This window comes from Chlorocebus sabaeus, chromosome 3, assembly GCF_047675955.1.
Source record: "Chlorocebus sabaeus isolate Y175 chromosome 3, mChlSab1.0.hap1, whole genome shotgun sequence".
Taxonomy (NCBI): domain Eukaryota; kingdom Metazoa; phylum Chordata; class Mammalia; order Primates; family Cercopithecidae; genus Chlorocebus; species Chlorocebus sabaeus.
In genome coordinates, this window is record NC_132906.1 from 71,279,994 (window position 1) to 71,306,699 (window position 26,706).

General features: G+C 34.5%; 1 long non-coding RNA gene across 1 annotated transcript in view; it reads left to right on the top strand.

Moving 5' to 3' along the window:
• Window positions 1–1,033: 1,033 nt before the first annotated feature.
• LOC140711466 (uncharacterized) overlaps window positions 1,034–26,706 on the top strand; it is a 113,046-nt gene continuing 87,373 nt past the window's right edge. The window contains exons 1-2 of the long non-coding RNA XR_012092680.1: window positions 1,034–1,371; window positions 14,499–14,633. This is a non-coding gene — a long non-coding RNA (uncharacterized lncRNA). The remainder of the gene's footprint in view (window positions 1,372–14,498; window positions 14,634–26,706) is intronic.

Sequence of the window (26,706 nt, forward strand, 5' to 3'; positions counted from 1 at the left end):
TTTTGCTCACTTAGTCAATAGATATGTGTTGAAGATTCTGTTTTGGTTGTTGGCTGGTCATTGAGGCTGTAAGGTACTGAGTCTGGAAGCCCCTAATTGGGTGGAGTTGGTGGGAAAATAATGTTAATGACATAACCACACTATTAGAGAATAAAGGTGCTGTGATAGGGGATCGCCAGGGAGAAAATAGGATTGTCAAACAGAGAAATCCAATTGAGACCTTCCTCAGCTTCACACCCTTCCTAGGCTCCCCATCACTCTCCTGCAAGCTTTGCTTACAGCCTATCCTAGGGGTCTTGCTCACTATGTCCAAAACCTAAGACTATGGAGCTCTCTCTCTGTCTCTGTGTCTCTCCCTTAGTAGTTTTATTAAAGAAAATAATTCACACCCCATAAAATTTACCCATTTAAAGTGTACAATTTACAGACACAAAAATGTGTATGCAATCTAGTAAGTGCGATATGTTAGTCATGATTATTATAACCTCTGTATATATTTGTATAATTTAGATGTAAGCATAGTGTTTTATTTAAATTTGTTACAAAAGATTAAGAAATAATATTTACACAGTTGTGCAATTATCACTGCAGTCAGTTTTAGAACACTTTCATCACCCCTAAAAGAAACCATGTACTCACCAGCAGTCACCTCCTTTTTTCTCCACCTTACTCCACCAGTCCCAGCAAAGCAGCCATCTGCTTACTATCTTTAAGAATTTACCTATTCTGAACATTTCATGCAAATAGAATCATACATTATGTGGTCCTCTGTGACTTACTTTCCCTGTTTAGCAAAATGTTTTCAAAGTTAATCTATATTATAGGAAACATCAGTACTTTGTTCCTTCTTATGATTGAGTGATATTTTATTATTCATAATAGACATGACATATCTGTTTATACATTCCTGTGTTGATGGATATTTATTCTTTCCCACATTTTGGGTTATAGGAAATAATGCTGCTATGAACATTTGTGCACAAGTATGTGTATGGACATAACGCCTTCATTTCTCTACAGCAGCAGTCCCTAACTTATTTGGCACCGGGGACCGGTTTTGTGGAAGACAATTTTCCACAGACGGAACGGTTCCACCTCAGATCTTCAGGCGTTAGTCGGATTCTCTTAAGGAGCACACAACCTACATCCCTCCCCTGCGCTTTTCAAAATAGGGTTCGTGCTCTTATGAGAATCTAATGCTGCTGCCAATCTGAGAGGAGGCGGAGCTCAGGCAGTAAGGCTCCCAGCCCGTCACCTCCTGCTGTGCGGCCGAGTTCCTAACAGACCACAGGCAGATACCGGTTTGCAGTCGGGAGGATAGGGACTCCTGCTTACGGTGTGTATCTAGAAGTGAACTTGCCGTCTAACAGAGTAAGTCTATATTTTATCTTTGAGGAATTGCCCCGCTGTGCTTTAAAGTGACTGCACCGTTTTACATTTCCTCCTGCAGTGTATATAAAAGTTTAATTTCTTCACAATTTACGAACATTTGTCATTATCTGTATTTTTAAAATTACAGCTATCCCAGTGAGTGTGAAGTGATATCTCACGGGTTTTTCTTTCCTTTTCTTTTCTTTTTTTCTTTTTACTTTTCTTTTTGAGACGGAGTCTCTCTCTGTCGCCCAGGCTGGAGTGCAGTGGCCGGATCTTGGCTCACTGCAAGCTCCGCCTCCCGGGTTCATGCCATTCTCCTGCCTTAGCCTCCCGAGTAGCTGGGACTACAGGCGCCCGCCACCACGCCCGGCTAATTTTTTGTATTTGTAGTAGAGACTGTTGTTCACCGTGTTAGCCAGGATGGTCTCTGTCTGCTGACCTGGTGATCCACCCGCCTCGTCCTCACAAAGTGCTGGGATTACAGGCGTGAGCCGCCGCACCTGGCCGGGTCTAATTTTCATGTCCCAGATTCACCAATAATGTTCACTATATTTTCACACGCTTTTTGGATATTTGCAAGTCTCCTTTTGAGTATTGTTTCTTCAGTTTGTTTGCCCATTTTTAATTGAGGTATTTGTCTTTTCACTATTGAGTTACAAGATTTGTTCTATATGATCTAGATAAAAGTCTTGTGTCAAGCATATGACTTGACAAATTAGTTTCTTTATTATGTAGATTGCTTTTTTCACTTTATGATGTTGTCCCTTGAAACATACACATTTTAAATTTAATGAGGTCCGATTGGTCTATTTTTTCTTTGATGTTTGTGTTTTGGGTGGCAGATACGCTTACTTTTAACATTTGCACTAAGATATTTCTCTAGACTCTAGGTGCCTTTAAAAGACCACTCTATTAATTGTTACATCAGTAGTCCATAGTGATAATCAAAAATTAGTTTCTCAATAGGAAGATTACATTTAAATCAGATATTTGAATCAGTCACTGAGACAATTTACAAAAATCATTCACAGTGCTTCTTTATAGAAACCAAAATTCTGTTTGAGAGTAGGGCTAAGTATCAAGAGCAGTGAATATAAAGCCAGGTATTCGCAGTTTGGATTATAGCTGTCCTGTCCTCTAGCTGCACGGCATATATACATCTCAGTTTCCTTAATCGCCGACACAGTTAGCATAATGATTATTTTCTCAAAGTTTGTTGTAAAAATAAAGTAATACATAAAACCTACACGAAAGTGCACTTTTATACATCCTATTACTTAAATAGTCCTATCTTAAATTAAAACATTTACCCTCATGTCTTGATAACACAGATAAATAGAGAGGTGAAAATAATGATAGCTAGCATGCTACGCATTTTCACCTCTCTTTATTTGTGTTATCAAGACATGAGGGTGTTTTAATTTAAGATAGGACTATTTAAGTAATAGTATGTATTAAATTAAAATGAATGGAAATAAAATAGTCTTGAAATTATAGTGAAACAAAGGTAAATCTGTAGCATCTAATTTTGTAATTTAAAAAGTTTAAAGTAATATTCTCTGTAAAGTATCAAATGCCACTGCCACATCAATGAGCAAAAATATCTAAAATTTCAAGCCAAAATTAAACCTGATGAAAATGAATTGATAGTAAACACATATTTTCTAGAGGTCCCAATTTCTAATTGATGTGACATTAAGAAATTAATTTAGGTTGGGCACAGTGGCTCACACCTATAATCCCAACATTTTGGGAGGCCAAGGTGGGCAGATTGCTTGAGCTCAGGAGTTCAAGACCAACTTGGACAACATGCAGAAACACCATCTCTACCAAAAATACAAAAAAAAATTTAGCTGGGCATGGTGGCATGCTCTTGTGATCCCAGCTACTTAGGAGGCTGAGGTGAGAGGATAATTTGAGCCTGGGAGGCAGAGGTTGCAGTCAGTCACAGCATTCCAGCTGGGATGACAGAGTAAGACCCCATCTCAAAACACAAACCAATAAAAAAAAAATTAATTTGGTGTATTGCTTGTAACAAAAATGAAATAATAATACATATTTTTAAATTTGGCTATTTTTATTTTGATAAAAATGAATTCACATTAATTTTAAATAAGATAAACATAATCCTTTACATCTTATCATTTTATCTATCATTTACTCCTTTATTTTATGTATGTATTAGTTCATTCTCACGCTGCTATAAAGAAATACCTGAGACTTGGTAACTTACAAAAAAAAGAGTTTTGGTTTGCTCACGGTTATGCAGACTATACAGGAAGCATGGCTGGGGAGAATCATTACAATTATGGAGAAACCGAAGGGGATGCAGGCACATCTTCACATGGCCAGAGCAGGAGGAAGATAGAGAAGGGGGAGGTGCCACACACTTTTAAACAACTGAATCTCAGGAGCACTCACTCACTATCATGAGAGCAGACCAAGAGGAAAACCACCCTCATGATCCAATCACCTCCCATCGGGCACCACCTCCAACATTGGGAATTACAATTTGACATGAGATTTTAACAGGAACACAGACCCAAACCATATCAATGTATTTGTTTTTAGTCTTTTTTTGTCTGCATTTTGTGAGTATATATATAAAGGAATATTTTGATATAGTAATTTGATTTATTATGTGTGATGTATATCCATACACATATGCATATGGAGAAGAATCCAGATTGCATCAAAAACTATGGAATGTACCCTGTTTCTTTTTTCTTCAATATCAAAATGTCCATCATAATCTTACTACATAGTATAATTTATATTTTCATTTTCTCAATTTTTCATATTAAACACCATGGAACTTTTAGTTATTATAAGCCATATATATATATATATATATAGAGAGAGAGAGTGTGTCACATATGCCCAGTTTTCTAGGAATGTTTGCCTTTATATAAATAGTAAATCAAATCATTCCCTCTATTTGTTTTTCACTCAATTTTTAGTGTATTCATATTTCTGAGCTTATACTCTCAGCATACATGTATAATATTTTAATTATCCATTACTAAGTGAAAAAAATCCCAAATTGCCTCCAATCTTTAGCTAACAATTTAACATTGTGATGAACATTCTCCTATATGTCTTTAAATCATAATTTTCCAGAAAGATGTATCTCCTTATAAATAGGAATAAAATTTTGGGGTAATGAATTATATTTGCCTGAGTAAGATAAATTTATATGTTCACCCTCAGTGCATAAATGTTCGTATTCATACATTCTCCAATGCTGCAAGGCATTTTATAGTTGTTTACATTTTGCCATTCTGTTAAAGATAAATTGAACCCATTATTGCTTTAATTTGCATTTTCTTAACTATGAGTGACTTTGAACATCTCTTCATATGCTTATTTATATACTTTTCCATTTTTTTTCTGTAGAAGTTTCTTTTTTTGTTTTTGTTTTTTTTTGTTTTCTTTGGCAGAATTATCTTGAATGTTATGAGGTTTTTTTTTAGTGTGTATTAATATAGTTATTAAGCAAATTTCCACTGTGGTTATCAGTTGACCTCAGGACTATGATTCTTTCTTTCATATATCTTTTTTTAAATTGAGGTTTTCTTTTATTCAACTAGGATATTAATTTAAAGATTAATTTGGGAATAGCTGTCTTTAAAATATGATAATATTCTCTGTGAAACATAGACTATCTTCATAATAATGCAAATGACTATTTATTTGAATTGAATGACTCTTTCACTAAGATCTGTTTATATCACCTTCTCATCCTTTCAAAATTTTTCAAATTTCCTGATATTACCACAGTGTTGCTATATGATTCTAAGTTTATAGAAATAAAACTAAGGCACAGATCAGCTAAGTAACATTCATAAAGTAGTGCTAATAGAAGATAGGTTCCTAATTCAAACCCAAACCAAACAGACTTTTTCTCCAGCATCTGTCTTTGCAGCACTAACTCTTGCTTTCTAAGCAAAATATTAGTGATATACTAGAATATTAGTAAAATATGACATCCCTTTTTACATTCAGATTTTTTCATTTGTTTTTTAAACTCTTTTTTAAATTGACAAAAAAATTGTATTATTTGAAGTTGCTTACTAGATAAGAAAATGTAACATGGCAGCTTCTTTACATCTGAAAAACAGGTTATTTAGATTTTGTGTCACCTGATTCATTAGGATGTATTATTATGTTATCAGGCATATTTGATATTTAAGGTTCTTTGTTGTCTACAGATGACAAAGGGTTTTAGTCATTTAGATAAGAAAATAAAAGACTATACTTGGTTTGAGCAGATGATCATTATTATTGCTACTCATGCTTACTCATGTCAGAGTTGACATGAATAGTCTAAAATTTTTACTTTTATTTACTGTCATTTCATTTTCAGGGTGCTTATTCTAAAAAGGGCTAGCTTTCATGCTGTAAAACATTGACTAGTTAATTTATGATTAACTTATTCACTTAGTTACTAATATTTTCAGGAACAATTTCATGGACATTCACAATACATAAGAAAAGCAACAATTTTAGCAAAACATCCTTTATATCTTTTTTTTTTGAGACTGAGTCTCTCTTTATCACCCAGCCTGGAGTGAAGTGGTGCTCTCTCAGCTCACTGCAACCTCTACCTCCCAGGTTAAAGCTATTCTCATGCCTCAGCCTCTTGAGTAGCTGGGATTAGAGTAGGTGCACACCACCACCATGCCTGGCTTTGTGTGTGTGTGTGTGTGTGTGTGTATGTGTGTGTGTGATGGAGTCTCACTCTGTCACCCAAGATGGAGTGCTGTGGCGCCATCTCCGCTCACCACAACCTCCACCTCCTGGGTTCAAGCGATTCTCCTGACTTAGCCTCCCGAGTAGCTGGAATTACAGGCACACGCCACCACACCCGACTAATTTTTGTATTTTTAGTAGAGACGGGGTTTCACCATGTTAACCAGGCTGGTCTTGAACTCCTGGCCTCAAGTGATCTGCCCACCTCGGCCTCCCAAAGTGCTGGGATTACAGGCAAGGCGTGAGCCACTGTGCCTGGTGTATTGTTTTGTATTTTTGGTAGAGATGGGGTTTCACCGTATTGGCCAGGCTGGTATCGAACTCCTGACCTCAAGTGATCCTCCCACCTTGGCCTCCCAAAGTGCTACGATTACAGGTGTGAGCCACTGCACCTGGCCTATATGTATCTTAAGTTATAAATAGTTGGTGCATTAAAATTGATTATGGTAATTGACTTCTATTAAAAGTTGATATTTAAATAATATTTACCAATTATGTGAAATGTATGACAACTTAAACTCTAGATTAGATTTCTCATGTGCTTTTTGCATTTCTTGTTACTACTATATTATATTTACCTAATTTACAATTTTATATTTTCAGACATGACATCAAGTATTTGAAGGCTTTTTCTTGTAGTTTAAATGCTCGGAAAGTAAATGGACCCGTGGAGAGATTTCTTATAGAATATCATTTTCTGTGCTCCTTTGTATCTAAACAGAAACATACCATAATAAAAAAGACATTGCACGTTTGCACTTTCTTCATAAGAAATATGTTATGAGCTAAACGGGTATTTAACCTACTCTGACACTGATCAGGGGGACAGGTCCTTAAAATAAGCTACTTGAACTCAAAGAAATAGTATTAACTGGTCTTAACCAACAATATATAACCTCATTCCGCATTGAAATAACTATGTGGGCAGTTGACAGACATAGTGAGTCAAGGTGAACATAGACAAACATAGTGCATCAAGGTGAACATGCACAGACATAGTGAGTCAAGGTGAACATAGACAGACATAGTGTATCAAGGTGAACATAGACAGATATAGTGCATCAAGGTGAATGTAGACAGACACAGTGTATCAAGGTGAATATGGACAGACACAGTGTATCAAGGTGAACATGCACAGACACTGCATCAGGGTGAACATGGACAGACACAGTGTATCAAGGTGAACATGCACAGACACAGTGCATCAAGGTGAACACGGACACACACAGTGTATCAAGGTGAATATGTACATAGTGCATCAGTGTGAACATGGACAGATGTAGTGCATCAAGGTGAACATACACAGACATAATATATCCAGGTGAACAAGAAGAGACATAGTATATGGAGCTGAACATGGACAGACATAGTGTATGGACAGATATAGCCTATTGAGGTGAACACTTATATCCTGTTTTCACTGTTTGTTGGGGTGGACACCATGTGTTGTGAATACATAATCTGTGACCATAATTTGATTATATCAAAATATTTAAATATTCCTTTAACACTGAATCCAGATGAGTTGTGCAAGTGATCGCCCACTGTTTTATTGAATAATCCAGTGGTGTGTGAACTGGCAGTTAGTTCTATCTTCTATTTGCTTAGGGATGCCTCATCTTGCTTGCTTTATACACAGCTGATGCTCTATCAGCACTGTCCTAAGGACTTCTTTCTAGAAGTTCTACAGCTCAAATAATACCTAACATGGTTAAAAAAGGAAATCTTCTCACCTACAATGGTTTCAATGATAAATAGAAACTGTGTACTTTTTTTTATTTCTGAATACAAACATGGCAAGAGCCAATTCATGTTCTGCACATGGGAGGATTTATTAAATTGTAAGTTGAAATACCTACCACCAAGTCCAAATAATGGCAATTGCTCTTTGATACTATGTAATTCATATTGTGAAATGTTGAATAGTATCATTTGAGAAAGAATTGTTAGTAAACACATTGTGTTTTCTTACATAACACACAATTTAGTATTATTGTTGTGTTTGACATTATAAACGTCTTGGCAGTAACATTGCACGTACTTATCTTTGCTGTATAAGGGCATAACCTTTGAAGACTGCCTCTTTGATTTTCTTAAATTTTCTGTCCTAAGCTGAAAAATCATAACACATTCAGAGAAAATATAGAAAATATATTTTATTAGAACTGCCACTATGTTTCTATAAAAATTGAATGAAAACCTTGATAACATCGTTGCATTCATTTGTTAAAACAAATTACTCAAAGGGATCACACTGGAAATTAAAGACAAATGGATTACTGAGCCACTAAGTTCCAACTCAAACCTGTTTTCAGATACCTGTGTGAAAAACTCATACTTGCTGATTTATTTGTACTTGCACGATTGTATTCACCATAAACTTCTGTATTTCTTTTTCTGAGTTCTGTGGTTGCATTTTTATCATTACCATTTTGGGGCTAGTAATTCATCTTAAGTGGAACAAAGATAAAATATCCCAAAATTATAATAATAATTTAAGTTTAACAAACACAACCAGTAATACACAATTGATATGTAAAGGTAAAATCACTTTACGCTGTTAACTAAATTTATTCAACACAAACTGACTAACCTCTCCTTTGTGTTATCTTTGCAAACATAACAGCACCCCCCCCACATCTCTCTCTCTCTATATATAGATATAATTAAATGTATATATAGAAGAATATTATATTTATAGAAGAGTATTAAGAAGCGTATTATATATTAAATACCCTTCTACCCTGGCATATTTGACTTTGCAATTTTCCTATATCTTCCTTAATTATTAGATTCTCTTATTTCATTAAATGAACCACCTTTAACATATGTGTGTATGTATGTGTGTGTATGTGTATATATATAATATATATGTACACACACCTATATATGTTTATACATATATACACAGAAATATATAGACACACACATACACAACACAGAAGTATTTAAAATGGTTCATTTAATGAAATAATAAGAGCATCTAATAATTAAAGACAATACTGAAAAATTGTGAAATCAAATACACCAGAGTAGAAGGATATTTTATCTTTCTTAAAGCTTAAGGTATTATTGCATCAAACTTTCTTATGTCTTTGAGATTACTGATAAACATAAAAATGAAAAAAATACATAAATTAGCTTTTATTTAAAATATTGCTAGCTGAATCTAAAAAAATAACCCCCAAAATCTCAGGTAAACGTATAAAATAATCAAATAATACATGTAGTACAAAGGACAAATAAAAATGTAGAGAACCATTAACATGCTGCAGCAAACCTTTAGTAGAAATATGACCGAATTCTCTATTCTAACCCACGTTTCATTTTGGGGGGATTTTGAGAACTGATCTACTTATCTGACAAGCCCAGACAGAAAGAGAAAGCAACATACTCAAACAATGGACTTCAAACAACAGAATATCTCTGTGTACTTTTAAGTGAAGTGATTAAAAAAAAAAAAACTGGGCCTCTTATAATCATTAGTTTATTTCTTAACATAATAATTTCACATTAGGAAAAAATAAAGCCATCAGAACATCCTCAGAAAGAAGCAGGATTTATATTATTCTAGGCTTATTGCGTGGAAATTGTTTTAGAAAAGCCAGAGTTCTGTGTGCCCCTCTGGGAACTTCAGATTCTTAGTTATGGTAGGATTTAGAGCAGAGCATTTGCGCTGACACATTAGGGAAAAGGCTAGCATTCTCATTCCATTTCTAATAAAGCAAAAACCAGTGTATAAAAATAAAAGCATAAAATATAAATTTTGTATTAAATACACACCTTCTAGATTGAAGGGGAGCTTTTTAATAAAATATTTCTATTAAGTTATTATGACTTGAAAACAATTATTTGTAAATTAAATACTAAATCCAACATTATAATAAATGTGTCTATATAATTAATACAAATACCTGTGTCAATGTTTAAAACATGGTGGGAAAATTAAATCAAAGTTCTTATTTCCATATCACAACTATGGTACTGAAAAAGACAAACATTTACTATTATATATGATGCATTATATTAACCTACTACAGAGCCTGAAATATATTAAGACTTTAATAAACATGAAAGTTCTTTTTTCAATATTGAGATTCGACTATCTATAATTCATCAAAATGTATCTACGTACCAACTCTTTAAAAATCCTACGTAGTAATAAGGGAAAGACAAAAGTACTAACTATGAAGTGTATTTTCACAGTTATGACCTATATACTACTTCAAAGCAAAAAAAAAAAAAACAAAAAAGCAAAAATAGTCAAAAAGAAATGAATCTTCTAAATTCATTTACGCTGCTACAAATCACAGAATATCCTTTGTTTTTAATTCTGAAAGTGTACCATTATGTGTATATTCCACATTTTTTAATCTTTTCAATGATATAGATATTTCAAGAAAAGCATGAGACATGAACTCTGTTCTTGTGATCAAAGCTAATCTTTAGCCCAGCAATAGGCCTCTCTGTAAATTAACATTTTCCTGGGGAGTTCAGGCGTACTCTTACACATTTTTACTAATACAAAATATGACTAAAATCTGTGTCATTTATTGTAAAATCTTGTAAAGAAGTACTTCGCCATGAATTGTGTAGTAGTAAAACACAGTACTTCATAATTAGAGCATAGAAATTGGTCCTTAAGGTATTTTGATGTGAGCATCATCATTGTCAACTATTAGACATATTCGGTCAGCTTCTTTACAACTTTCAGTTTTTCTTGCTAGGATTTTGGTATAGAATTAATGATTGACATAAAATTTCTAGCCAAAATGTTACCTTTAAAAAGTATTATTTTATAAATATACTTTTCATCATAACATTAGTTTTGAAATGTATTTATATATGGAAGGTTTGTTGAAAGACAATAATCTATAGGAGCTCAGAATCTCAGAGAGAGAAAATGCTGGCACATCTGCAATTCATTGCTGCTCCAGAGGCACATTTTATAACACAAGAGCTCAGCTTAAACACGGTGCTTAATTACTGAACAGCTATAATGAGTATAACACTGGAAAAATCATAGAATTCCAAATTTTGTAACCATTGTTAATCACTAAACTCAAATATCCCAGCCTTGACTAATTCCACATTCAATTTTTCCTTTTTATTGCTCACCTAAATTATTTTATATCCTGGACTAAGTTATAGGTCAAAACTCTCAAAGTGTCAGAAGGGAATCAATTGCTGTAGCAAAAAAGATCATAGTAAGACTCCTTCACAGACCTAATCAGTACTATGGAACTAGGCAACACAATTATATCAAAAGAACAAAAAATAATCATGCCACAACATAAATCAAAGTCATGTGCATACTGAGGAAGGTCTTGCTCTTAGCTTTGATATTGTTCACTGGCTTCCTGGTTCTACTGTATCTGGCATCTGCTCTTCTTGTGTATGTAGATCAATGTTGTTGCTTTGTAATTAATTTGTATATTTGTTGTGAAGACAGATTTGATACTATCATTCTATATTTACAAAATATATCCCAATAGTTTATAGTTTTGGAATTTGCTTATTTATCTAGTGAATATTGAGCATCTAAAAATTGGTAAGCCATTCACTTTCCACTTGGAAGTGCCTGGGCTAGAATAGAATTTTTAGCATATTCTAGTAGGATAATCTTATATTCTGACTAACATGGTAATAAGAATTATACTTTCGTTCTTAAGAAGGTGCCATCCCTCACTTGTACTCTATGTGGACAGACAAATCATTCCAAGAGAAGTGATGGATAAAATTGTGCACACAGAATTTGAAAAACTTCTTTTCTTTATAGAATAAAGTGCTCAGCTTATCATAGCTTCCTTTTTCTAATTTTCAAGCTAACAGACATACATAAAAATAAATTGTTTTCTATAAACAGGTATCAACTTAAATATACTTAGTAGAGCAGTCTACAAAAGAAAATGTCCTACAGAAAACTGTATAAGATTTTGAAAAATCTAAACCTAAAGAAACTACTATGTTTATTTATATCAATGTATTTTAGCCACAGTAGAAAAGGATTCGAATTCAGAATCTCTGACAAGTTGGCTAATGACCACATCTCAGGAGAGACTTAGCTTTTGTTGCAAAGTACAGCCATAAATATTATCTGTTTCTCCTGGGAATCTGTTTGCCCTTCTCAATCATTTCTCCTTTTCACTATTGCCAATCTCTGAACCAGAAAAATGAAATATTTTACACTATGTATCAATTATTACTTTACTTTTCTTCATAGTTTTACCAACTATGTGTCTGTAAATAACATACTTTTCTCTTTTTATAAACATTTTATAGAGCAATTTATTTTTCTATTTTTTTAAAAATAATGACTCAACATTGAGCTTGTGATGAAGCCATGTGTATTCATTATATTAATTAAGCAAAATATGTTTACATGTTACAATCTTGATGGACATTTCAGTTGTTTATTCTTCTGAAGGTTGTTCATGTGAACATTTTTATATATATTGAGAAGTGTTTTTCTGTAGTTCATACAAAGTACTATTATTGATGTGTCATAGTGTGAATGTAAAGTGTTTCCTCAAATGGTTGTACTAATTGATACTACTGCAAGCAATGAAGTAGTTACTCATCTTGCTACATATTACCACTTGGAATTCTCTTGCCTTTTAATTTTTTGCTGGTCTACTAGATTGGATAGCATCTGATTAATGTATATGATAAATACTTTTTTCATATAGCTAAGACTCTTTCTTTTGCAGAATTGGTTATTCAAGTATTTGCCCAATTTTTCAATGTTTTTGTCTTTTGTCCTCTTAAATTGCAGACTACAAACACACAACTGTGTATGGATGTCTACATGTATGTGTGAATGTGCGTGGGTATTCTAGTTGCCAATTTTATGTGTAATTTCAGTTTATCTTTCAATGACTTTATGCTGCCTTTTATAAACATATCTTAGCAATTTCACTGAAAAATTTATCATCCTTTTTTCATAATTTATGTGTTTTCTGTCCCTTATTTAGGAAATTTACTCCTGTTCTATAATTATTAATTCAGTTTCCTATATTTTCTCTATTCTTTAATAGCTTGCCTTTCACATTTGAGTACTAAAAACCTAGAATTTATGTTAAATAAAAGTGTAAGGATAACTATCAAATTTCTTTCACATTTTTGTTGAAATACTAATTCTTATAAAAAAAATACACTTAATTACTATTTTCCCCACCCACCCACATTTCATGTCACAGTTATGAAAAATAAGTTTCCGTCTATTTATGAGTCTGTTTCTGGACTTTCTTTTTGTTCCATTGACATTTTTGTCTATATACAACAGACTTGGTGTCTCAGATTGCTGCACATTTACTCTTGATTTGTGGTAGACAAACCATAGTATCCATATGTTCTCCCTTTCTTCATAGTCTTCCATATTTTCAGGTGTATCTGGTTTCTCTTCATTTGGATGCTCTATTGATTGCTTTTTCCATGACATACCACAGAATGGTTAATATAATACTTCAAAAAGTTTTTCATTTGTGCCATACATTGAAACCAATATGATTAGTAAAGTGTACTTGGGTAAAAGAATGCAGTTATGTCCATGTGAAGTGAGCAGCCTCTGTAGGAGTGGGATGTATTCCTGTCTGCCTAAAGTACCATTCACTAATTTCAAAGCTAAATGATCAATATTTTCATCCGATTGTAACTTGTTCTTAATGCAGTCATGCTGAATGGTATACCTGTTAATTTGGGCAGTTACGATTTTGAGACATGTTTTATCTAGCATTTCATGTGTTTTAGACTAAAGTGTAATTCTGGTTTGGCTAGTATTGGATCTCTTCTCTAAATAGAATTCAATTTCTGTTATCTGTTTTTGAGATCATCTTTTGGAGGCATGGATGTTGTATTTCCTATTAATTTTGCTTGGTTTCTAGTACAATGTTCTATACTAAACTGCTTAATTACAAATTTGTGAAAGTTTGGATTTTTAAACAACATGTTTTTCTAGATGCAGAAACAGTACCCCAAAACTAAAATAAGAATTGAAAGCTTTCTTTCTGTTTCTTCCTTTCTTTTCTTTAGCACAATTTATATATTAGTTCTAAAGTTTTTTTCAAGTGCTATGGGCACTAGATCATGGTTAAAAGAATTATATTTTGTAATACTGCTTCAAGTCTGTGGGATGCAACCTTCTCTGTAAAGATTTTATTATTGCTAAAGGCAAGAAACACTTTATTTCCAACATCAAAAGTAAGGAAAATGTTGGTCATTTTAGCAGTCCAGGAATATATAATGAAATCAGGATTACCTCAGGAGATAGAAGTTAACATTTGTAAACTATGAAGAGTTTAAAATTGTTGTTCTTTTTGTAGATCGTGCATAACTTTCTCTATTCTAACTTTTTAATCCCTTCAACTCCACAGCTGTGCATGAACTGTTAGAAGTAAAAGTGAATAGTTCAGGATAAACAACAGCTGCACTCCTATATTCTTGGATACAGACCCAAGTTTTCATACTAGAGGGAATAAAATACAAGATTTGAGAAAACACTGGACAAGGTAATAAGCATATTTTCTCATGTATAGAAGGAACACATTTTTAAATGTAACATTTTAAATTTAAAATTTTAAATGTAAAGTTTAAATTCATTCTTGTTTTATTTTAAATTTAACTGTATTGTACCTGCTGTAGTGAAAAGACATATAGAATTAGGCTCGAGAGTATGGACTTGTTTTCTAAATTCTAGTTTTTTACCTGTGTTTAACTGGTTGGCAATATTTTTCATCTTTTGACTCTATGGATTTACATGCAAGATGAGAAAATATTGACCTCATTATTATTATTTAAAATAATGGTTTATAATGTATGCTTATTATTATATCATTGCAAAATTTATCATATATATTATATATGTATTTTTACAGTGCTATTTAAGAAAAGTTAGGTTGATAATTAATATACACTTAAAAATTAAATAGTATTTTTCTTTAAAATATGAGCTGAATTCTTTTCTATTGTTATTTATGAGTGCTATATTTTATTACATACTATATAAGTTGATATTCTTACATGGAATATCAACATCCTATAGTTAGAAATATAAAGGATATTATTAGTGCCTGCTTATGGTTTTCAGCTTCAGTATGTAACTCAGCTGAAGAATGTTCTAAAAGGACACACTTTTTCATTTTTCTAGTTATGCATCATCAAATTTTGTATACATATACTAATAGAGTCATAATCTAAGGTGACATAAATTATTCTTTTCTTAAGATGAGTGGTTTTATATTCACTCTATTTTCTTCCAGAAGATTCCTTTTATATGTATGCCTTGACAGTAGGGCATACATTTAAACCATTATTTAAAATAATTTATTATTATATATTATATTATTATTTAAAATAATGGTTTATATGTATGCTTTTTTAAACCATACATTTTGCTTTTTTAAACCATACATTTTTAAACCCCTATTCTAAATAGATATTACAATTAAATTTTATAGACTTAAAACCAATTTCTAATATATTCTCTAGAATGGACTATTAGTCCGTTCTCATGCTGCTAATAAAGACATACCTGGGACTGGGTAATGTATAAATAAAAGAGGTTTAATTGTCTCACAGATCTGTATGGCCAGGGAGGCCTCAGGAAACTTACAATCATAGTGGAAGGGGAGGCAAACTTGTCCTTCTTCACACGGCAGCAGCAAGGAGAACTGCCAAACAAAAGGGGAAAAGTACCTTATAAACCATCAGATCTTGTGAGAACTCACTCCCTATCACAAGAACAGCAGCATGGGGGTAACTACCCCTATGCTTTGATTACCGCCCACCAAGTCCTTCTCATGACATGAGGGGATTATGGGAACTAAAATTCAAGAAGAGATTGGGGTGGAGACATAGCCAAACAATATCCAACAGTCCCCTAAAGTCTTATCTCATTCCAGCATTAATTCAAAAGTCCAAGTCCAATGTATCATCTGAGGCAAGGCCCTTTTGCTTATGAGCCTGCAAAACCAAAACCAACTTAGTTACTTCCCAGATACAATGGGGGTACAGGCATTGGGTAAATACATTAGTTGCAAATGGCCAAAACAAAGGGGCTAGAGGCCGCTTGCAAGTCCAAAACCAAATAGGGCAGTCATTAAACCTTAAAGTTCCAAAATGATCTTCCTTGACTCTGTCTCGCATCCAGGGCATGCTGATGCAAGAGGTGGGCTCCCATGGCCTTGGGCAACTCCATCCCTGTGGTTATGCAGAGTACAGACCCCATTCCAGTTGCTTTAATGGGTTGTCATTGAGTGTCTGCAGATTTTCCAGGTGCAGGGTGCACACTGTCAGCGGATCTACCATTCTGTGGGCTGGAGAAAGAAGGCCCTCTTCTTACAGCTCCACTAGGCATTTCCCCAATGGGAACTCTGTGTGGGTACTCCAACACAACATTTCCCTTCTGTGCTGTCATAGCAGAGGTTCTCCAAGAGGGCTCTACTCTTGCAGCAAACTTCTACCTGGACATCCAGGCCTTTCCCTGCATCCTCTGAAATCTAGGTGGAGGTTCTCAAACCTCAATTCTCAACTTCTGTGCACCTAAAGGCCCAACATCATGTGAAAGCCACGAAGGCTTGGAGCTTACACTCTCTGAAGTAACTTCCTGAGCTGTATGTTGTTCTATTCTAGCCACGGCTGAAGCTGAAGCAGCTGGAACACAGGGCCTCGTGTCCAAAGGCTGAATATAGCAGGGGCCCCTGGGTCCACCCACAAAACCATTTTTCTCTCCTAGGCCTCCAGGCTTGTGAAGGGAGGGGCTGCCATCATGGTCTCTGACATGCCCTAGGGACATTTCCCCACTGTCTTGGTAATTAACATTTGGCTCCTCATTACTTATGCAAATTTCTGTAGTGGGCTTGAATTTCTTTTCTGAAAATAGGGTTTTCTTTTCTGCCACATTATCAGGCTGAAAATTTTATAAATTTTTATGCTCTGCTTCCTCTTGACTGCTTAGCCATTTAGAATTTTCTTCTGCAATATACCCTGAATCATCTCTCTCAAGTTCAAACTTCCACAGATCTCAAGGGCAGGGTCAAAATACCACCAGTCTCTTTGCATAGCAAGAGTGACCTTTACTCCAATTCCCCAAAAATTGCTTATCTCCATCTGAGACCACCTCAGCCTGGACTTCATTATCCACATCACTATCAGCATTTTGGTCAAACCCATTCTATAGGTCGTTAGGAAGTTCCAAACTTTCCCACATTTTTCTATCTTCTTCTGACACCTTCGAACTTTCCCAGCCTCTGCCTGTGACTCAGTTCCAACATTGCTTCCACATTTTCAGGTATTTTTACTGCAGCACTCCACTACCCAGTACCAATTTACTGTATTAGTCCATTCTCATGCTGCTAATAGAGACATATCAATAACTGGGTAATTTATTGAGGAGTGAGTTTTAATTGACTCAAGTTCCACATGGCTAGAGAGGCCTTAGGAAACTTACAATCGTGACAGAAGGGAAAGCAAACATGTCCTTCTTCGCATGGCAGCAGCAATGAGAAGTGTCAAGCAAAAAGGGGAAAGCCCCTTTAAAACCATCAGATCTTGTGAGAGCTACTCACTATCACAAGAATAGCAACATGGGGGTAACTGCCCCCATGACTCAATTACCTCCCACCAGGTCCCTTCCATGACACATGGGGATTATGGGAACTACAGTTCAAGATGAGATTTGGGTGGGGACACAGCCAAACCACATCAAATGGGTACTTGTAGCAATTCACTAAATAAGCGTGGTTCTTTCATTTTTCAGTGGATGTTCACAGTATATGTAAGTCGTCAGATACCAATGTGCACATGTAAGCCTTACAACTCTTTACTATTTTTCTAGATTCCAGAGTTGCTACATAGTATTTCAATGTTCATTTTTGACAAAAAAGAAAAAATGATGTAAGGAAAGCAGTTAAGACAAATGTGAGAAGCTCTAGATAAGCTCAGATTTTGAACTCTTGCATCGAATACTCCTATTTCTTCAATTTATCTAAGTAACAAAGAGGTGAAAAACATGGTAGCAAGTTGGTGTTAGAACCAAAAGCAAATTTGAGTCTCTTCAAATGCCAGAAACTACAAAGAATTTAATGGAAAAGACAAGACGGGAGAGATTTCGTAGTGAAGGCAACGGGAGAGATTTCGTAGTGAAGGCAACAGTGGTGTTCTGCTACTGCTGGAGGTCTGGAGTGGCCACTGCCATAATGCTGGCAGCAGTGAGGGATGCCTGGCCTCTCCTCACTCCCAACAACTACTCTGATTTTGGAGCAAAGTTATGGACAACCCAGCTAGGTGTGTGCATGCTTGGGGCAGCACTATCATGCCAGCCCCTTGCCACCTCATCCCCCTCTGGACTTTGAGTGCCAATGAGCATGAGAGAGGTGCCAAGGGGGCAGCTTATCATGGGCTTGCAGGCATTCCTTGGCACGAACAGCCTGGGTGCTGTGGGCACTGTGGACAGAAGGTTAACGATGGTGGGAGGCAGACAGGCTCCTGGGTGGAAAAGGGTGGGTCCCTGCTGAAACCCCACTTTTAGGCCAGGGACACCCTGAGGCCTGGGGACCAGAGTGAGAACTTATGGTACTTTTTCTGGACCCACTCATGGCCACCCATGGACCAATCAACATGCACTTCCTCCCTTCTGAAGCCCATAAAAACCTCAGACTAGGGTAGACCAAGGGACAACCTGCCTGCAAAGAGGAGCTGCACACTGCAATTCTCCTCTGAGCTGCTCTGTCATGCAGGAAGGCTCCTCTCCACCATGCTCACCCTTCACTTCTCAGTGTACTTCATTCTTCTTGAATATGGGACAAGAACTCAGGACCCGCTGAATCATGAGGCTGAAAGAGCTGTAACAAAATCAAGGCTGAAATGCACCTCTTGCTCACCACCTTGTGGGTGATGAGAAGAGAGGAGAGAAAAGTGGTAGCTCTTCAGGGAGCCCGGTCCTAAGAGTTCCCTGAGCCAGGGCTGTGACATCCTCTTTAGGGTTCTGCATTCCTGGCATCTCCAAGTTTCCAAGTGCCACCGTGATCCTTGGTGCCCACCATGGAAGCCGCCTGTGGTACACCTGGTCCAGCTGCAGCCTCGCAAGGAACCAGTGCTTATGCTGGTGGCTGGAGCTCTTTGCCCTGACAAGCCGCAGCCTGCTAGGCTGAGGGACAGAATGGGTCCAATGGGCCCGAGTAAAACTCAGGCAAAGGCACCACCAGCCACAGAGGTTTCCAGCTGGAAAAGCAACACCCCAAAGATCCTGTGACAATATCACTGATTTAAATATCCATTGGTTCACTTCTCAAATCTTCACTGAGTACCTACTTGTTTCAGGCACATTTTTAGACATTGGGCTTTAAGGAGTATCTTTCCTAAGGGGGATACACAGTTGTATAAATACGTAGGTAGATAAACTGGCAGATATTGAAAGGGGCTAGAAAAAAAGTAGATGATTAAATAATTACAAGATAACTAATTTTAAAAGTGCATAAAGCCAAATTTTGTTTTTCTAGAGATGAGGTCTCATTATGTTGTTGCACAGGCCAAAGTGCAATGGCTATTCCCAGCTATCATCTTAGTGTACTGTAACCTCAAATTCTTGGACTCACAAGCTATCCTCCTGACAAGGCAGAATTTTTAAGAGTAAACCAATTAGGCTGAAATATATTCTACTAAAATAACTAGGAAGTATACAACGTTAGACAGAAAAGCTTACATACTACATAATTTTATTTATATAAATTTGAAAAACATCAAAAAAGCTATTAAGATGGTAGTCAGAATAATGGTTATGTTTGTGGAGTAATGTCTGAGGGGGACATGAAGTAGTTTCAATGATATTAATAATTTAATATTCTGTAAATTATGGTTGCACAGATGTGTATTTTTTATGAAAATTATTTGAGTAGTACTTAAGCCTTTTCTTATGTTTTTATACTCCTGTATAACACTTTCACATCAAAAGATACTCTGATGTCAGAATTTGGGGAAAGAGTTGCCTAGGTATGTAAATAGCTTGTGCAAAAGTCCTAAGAGAGACAAGTTTTATGTCTTCTTGGAAAAGAATAGAGGACAGTATGACTTGTACATAGTGATCAAAGGGTGAAATATTTGGAGATGTCATCAGAGAAGAGGTGGGGGCCAGATAACTGTAGAAACATAGGGACAACAGTAGATAATTAAAATTTAATTTTAAATGTGAAATGAAAACAATCAAGGCTTCTGAACATGAGAGAAAAGAATAATTGAGCAAAAGGAAGATTTCTTGGTGTGGAGAAAGATAATAACTTACATTATTAGTTTGGTATGGGATCATCTGTTAAAAATGTTTAGGAGACATAAAACATAGAAGCCTTGGATAAGCGGTAATTCTGACATAATGTCGAAAGAAAAGCAATAGAGTTCCTTTTCTAGCCATTATGGATTCCTTGGTATTGGACTTTCTAAAACTAAAAACAGCAAAAAATTGAATTACACAATGAAAAGATAAACAGGCATTAGACAATGTGCATCACATGATGGCAATTCCTGACAGAATGGGAATAAATCAGTTGGTTATTACTATTGCTATGTATTTCTTCCTGGAATTACTTTGCAGGAAAAAATAAATCTATACCATTCTGGTCATAATAAGTCAAAGCGATAGGTCAAAATTAGTGAAGGCTGAGGTATTAGGAATTAGTGGGCAAAATACTTTAAAAAGGACACTATCCAGAAATTTGCACAGGAATAGCCATAAATTTTTGGCTGAACTCTAACCCAAGCATAACTTGAATGAAACTCTGCAAGGCTAGGCAAAGAAGAATTACCAGGGACCTGTGAGCTAGAGATATTTAAGTTCTGACCAACCAGAGTACAAAATCTCATGGAACACCCAATATTTCAGTTGTGTAGGATAACATATTTTGGTTGTGGGGCTAAGTAAATCATAAACAAAAAGCTACTCCAGACCTACCCTACAAAGTTTAAAAGCAGGTCTCAAAAGAATTAAGCTGATCTGCAAATACATGATAGCCTATGAAGAGAAAACAGTAATAGTATTTAAATGAAGACAGCAAAATCCATCCCTAAACAATGTAACATTTGTTCAATAATGCCAACTGGCCATAAAATATGAGCCGACACTAGTAGATAAATATATTCATAGAAACAGTTCCAGGAAACACAGAGGTGATTTAAAAAATTACAAAATACTTTAGAGCAATTGTAATTATAGTCAAATATTTACAGGAAAAACTGACCACAAATAGAAGAAAAAATGAAAATACAAAAAACAGAAAGGGACTTCTGAAGCTCAAAAATATAATAATTATGGTGAAAATTAACTGGCTGTGCTAAACAACAAATTGGACATTGCAGAAGAAAAACCAGCAAATTTAAAGGAGTAGCTGTCTACACTGAAACAGAGAAGAAAAATGAAAGGCTGAAAAACTTGAACATAGCTAAAGAAAACAAGGATACAATATCAAACAGTTGCTATCTATGTAATTGTAGTCTTACAAAAAAGTGGTTAGAAAGAAAGACATATGACATACATGGATACAAAGATAAAAACTGCTTATTTCTCTTCATAAAAAGTCCAAGAAAATATGTTTGCCAGATTTTGATACTAGGGAGTACAATCTGGGTTGTATACAATATTTTAAGGTATATTTTCTGAAAAGATTGTGGTAAGGTTGTTGTTTCTTCCTAGAATATTAAATTAAATTTACGAGTGAAATAATCTTGTCCTGAAGTTTTCTTTTGAGGAAGATTTTGAGTAAATAATTCAAATACCTCTTTTGGTTAATATAGCTTTGCCCTATATTTTAAGGTCAGGCGGTGTCATGCCTCCAGCTTTGTTCTTTTTACTCAATATTGCTTTGATTGTTCAGGCTCTTTTGTGGTTCAATACAAATTTGATGATTCTTTTTTAAAATTTATTTGAAAGATGTAATTGGTATTTTGACAGAGATTGCATTAAATCTGTAGATTGCTTTGGGTAGTATGTATGGTCATTTTAACAATATTAACTCTTCTGACTCAAGAACATGGGACGATTTTCCTTCTGTTTGTTTCCTCTTCAATTTCTTTCATCAGTTTTTTTTTTTTTTTTTTGTAGAGGTTTTTCATCACCTAGATCAAATTTATTTCTAGTTTTTTTTTTTTAGTTATTGAAAATGAAATTGCTTTCTTAATTTTTTTCATCTAGTTTGTTATTAGTGTATAGAAATGGTACTGATTTCTGTGTGTTTATTTTGCATAGTATTGTATAAAAATAGGCACATAGATCATTAGAGCAGAATAGAAAACACAGAAATAAATGCAAATTTTTACAACCAGTTTATTTTTGACAAAGACACCAATAACATATATTGTGGAAAGGACACCCAGTTCAATAAGTGGTGCTGGGAAATCCGAATATCCTTATGCAGAAGAAAAACGCTAGACCCTAATCCCCTACCATGTTCAAAAATCAACTCAAAATGGATTAAACACTTCAACACAAGACCGAAATCTACAAAACTATTAGAAATAAAGCCTGGGAAAATGCTTTGGGACATTGTGTAGGCAAAGATTTTATGGCTTAAGACCTCAAAAGTAAAGGCAACAATAGCAAAAATAGACATGAAATTACATCAAGCTAAAAAAGCTTTTGCACAGCAAAGAAGACAGCAGAATAAAGAGACATCTGCAGAATGGGAGAAAATATTTACAAACCATTCATTTGACAAGGGGTTAATATCGAGAATATTTACAAGGAACTTAAACACATCCACATCAAAAATAACAGTCTCATTAAAAAGTGGACAAAGGATCTGAATAGACATTCTTAAAATAAGACATACAAAAGGAAAAAAAGTTTATGAAAAAGTGCTCAACATCACTAATCAAGGAAATGCAAATCAAAACCACAACAAATAACAAATGCTCATGGATTTGAACACATATTATTGCTAACATGTCTGTACTACCATAGCAGTCTACAGCTCCAATGTAATTCTTATCAAAATATCAATGACATTTTTCACAGAAATAGAAAGAAACCCTGACATTTGTATAAATTCACAAAAGACCCCAAATGGCCAGAGCAAAATTGAGCAAAAGAACAAATCTGAAGGCATCACACCATCTCATTTCAAATTACACTAAACATCTGTAGTAACTAAAACAGAATAGTACTGGCATAAAAATAGAACATAGACCAATGGAACATAATAAAGAATACAGAAACAAATTCACTGATTTATGGCATGATTACTACTGTCAAAGGTGCCAAGAATATAAATCGGGGTAAAGACACACTTCAATAAATATTGTTAGGAAAACTGGATATTCATATGTAGAAGAATGGAACTAGATCCTCATCTTTCACCATATTGAAAAATCAAGTCAAAATATATTAAAGACTTAAATGTAGGACCTGAAACTATGAAATGACTAGAAGAAAATGTCAGGGAAACACTACAGGACATTGGTCTAGACAAAGCTTTTTTGAATAAGACCACAAAAGTACAGGTAACAAAACCAAAAATAGACAAATGGGATTACATCAAGATAAACAGCTTTTATACAGCAAAGGAATTAATCAACAAAGGCAGAGACAGCCTAAAGAATGGCATAAAAATTTGCAAAGTATCCATCTGATGAGGGATTAATAATAAGGCTATGTAAGTAACTCAATTCAGTAGGAAGAAAAGCAAATAATCCAGTTTTAAAATGAGCAAAGGACTTGAGTAGACGTTTTTCAAAAGAAAACATACAAATGGCCAACAAGTATATATAAAAATACTCATTATCACTTATCATCAGGTAAAGGAAAATCAATAGAATGACTTATCAAAAAGATAAAAAATAACAAATGCTGGCGAGGATGTGGAGAAAGACAAACATTCCTACATTGTTGGTGGAAATGTAAAGTAGTAAAGCCATTACAGAAAACATCATGGTGTTCCCTACAAAAACTAAAAATAGAGCAATTATATGATCTAGTAATCCCGCTGCTGGATATATATTCAAAGGAAAGGAAATCATCAAAGAGATATCACCACTCCCATGTTTATTGTAGCATTATTCACAATTCCCAAGATATGAATCAAACTAAGGGTCCATTAATAGATTGATAGAAAATGTGATGTAGATACACAATAGAACATTAGTCAAACATAAACTAAGAATGAAATCCTATCATTTGCAGCAACGTGGGTGGAACTGGAGGCCATTATGTTAAGTCAAATACACCAGGCACAGAAAAACAGTTATTGCATAGTCTCACTCTTATACTCAAACTAAAAACGTTGATCTCATGGAGATGGAGAGTAGAGATGTGGTTACTAGAGTCTTTGAAGGATAACGGGAAGGAGAAATAAAGAGAAATTGGTTCGCAGATACAAAAATGCATTTCGACAGGAGGAATATGTTCTAATATTCAATAGTACAGTAGAGAAATTATAGTTAACAGTAATTTATTACATACTTTAAAATAACTAAAAGGTTGGAATTGTAATGTTTCCAACACAAATAAAAGATACATGTTTGGGGTGATGGATAAACTAAATACCTTGATTTGATCATTGTACATTATATGCATTTACTGACATATAACGTGTATAATAAGTATTTATAAATATTAAATATCAATAAAAACTTTTATAAAAGGAATTAAAATTCCTGAAAGGATATAGGACTACTTAGTTTTTGTATTTCCTCTTGAGTCAGTTTTGGCAAGTTACATTTATCAAGAAATTTTCAAATTTCTTCTGAGTTTTAATGTTTTCATTACACAGTTATTCATAGTATTCTATTTACACATTTTTCTATCTGTCAAATCTCTGTTGATAACCATACTTAGATCCCATTTATGGTAATTTTTGAGCTTCGTTTTTTCTCTTGATTAATCTAGCAATTAATCCACTTTTTAAAAATTGTTTTTAAAGAATCATCTTTTGGTGTTGCTAAATTGCTCTATTTTCTATGTGTATCTCTACCATCTCCTTCTTTCTACTTATTTTGGGATTGTTAATTATATTTTACATATATTTTTTGAGATAGGGTCTCATTCTTTCATCCAGGCTGAGGTGCAGTCATGGCTCACTGCAGCCTTGGACCTTCCCAGGCTCAGATGATCCTCTCACCCCAGTCTCCCAAGTAGATGGGACTGTAGGCATGCACCACCATGCTGAGCTAATTTTTGTATTTTTTGTAGAGATGGGGTTTCACCATGTTGCCCAGGCTGGTGTGGAACTCCTGGCTTAAGGGATCTACCTGCCTCAGCCTCCCAAAGTGCTGGAATTACAGGTGTAAGCCACTGTGCCTGGCCATGTATTGTATATTTTAAGACAGAATGTAAGATCGTTGTTTTTTGATATTTCTTCATTGCTATTTTAAGTTTTAATATATGTTATTAATTGCTTCGTTTCTATTTTAGGCTTTATAGCTTGCTGTGTTTCCAACTAAGCACTACTTTAACTGCATTGCATAAATTTTCATACATTATCTTTTAATGATCATTCAATTCTAATTATATTTTAATTCCTCCTGTGATTTAATCTATGAGCCATTAATTATTTAAATGGGAATTAATTTATGTATTTTTAGAGTTTCCAATATAGCTTAGCATAATTTATTTTTTGAATTTATGTCTGTGTTGTCAGAGAATACACATCACATGATTTTTATATTTTTAAAATGTATTTGGGAGTTCCAGTTTCTAAAATGTTTTATGTCTTTAAATGTATCATGTGCACTGGAAAAAAAAATCTGCATTCTGCAGTTGTTGGAGGGAGCATTCTGTTCTACATATGTCAATCAAATCAGTAATTTTTATAATTTCATTTATATCTTTTCTGAATTCCTAAATATTTGTATAATTGTTCTATCAATTGCTGAAAGATGTATAATTTATTGCTATCCTTCCAATCAAATCTGTGAATTTTTGTCTTGTATCTTTTAAGGCTCTACTATTAGCCTTATACACATTCATAAATTAATATTCTCTTTTATCACTGTGTAAGTAGCTAGGACTACAGGTGCCCACCACCATGCCCAGCTAATTTTTTGTATTTTTAGTAGAGTCAGGGTTTCACCGTGTTAACCCAGATGGTCTTGATCTCCTGACCTTATGATCTGCCTGCCTTGGCCTCCCAAAGTGCTAGGATTACAGGCATGAGCCACCACGCCTGGCCCATTTTAAATAATTTAAATGAGGAAAAGAAGTATATTATATTTATACAGGTAGATACTATCATTATTGTTACTACTTCATTTCCTTTTGAGAGTGTAATTCGCCATCTGATATAGTTTGTCTCCAGCCTGAAGAATTTTCTTCGTAGCACTTTTTGCAGTGTGTCTCATGACAAAACTTCTCTTAGATTTCTTTAATCAGGGAATGTCTTAATTTGGCCTTTATTTCCCCATGTGAGTAAATTCTTCATATTTGATTACTCAGCATAGAGTCCTTTAGTAGTTTATTAATATTCACATTTGCATTATGTATTATTATTGTTTTGTTCAGAGCTTTTAGTTGTAATCAGTGGAGGGGATGATCTGTATTGGGATTCTGCTATAGCAGAATCTGTTTCTAGTATATTTGAATTTCTGTATACCTGTTTAAAAATA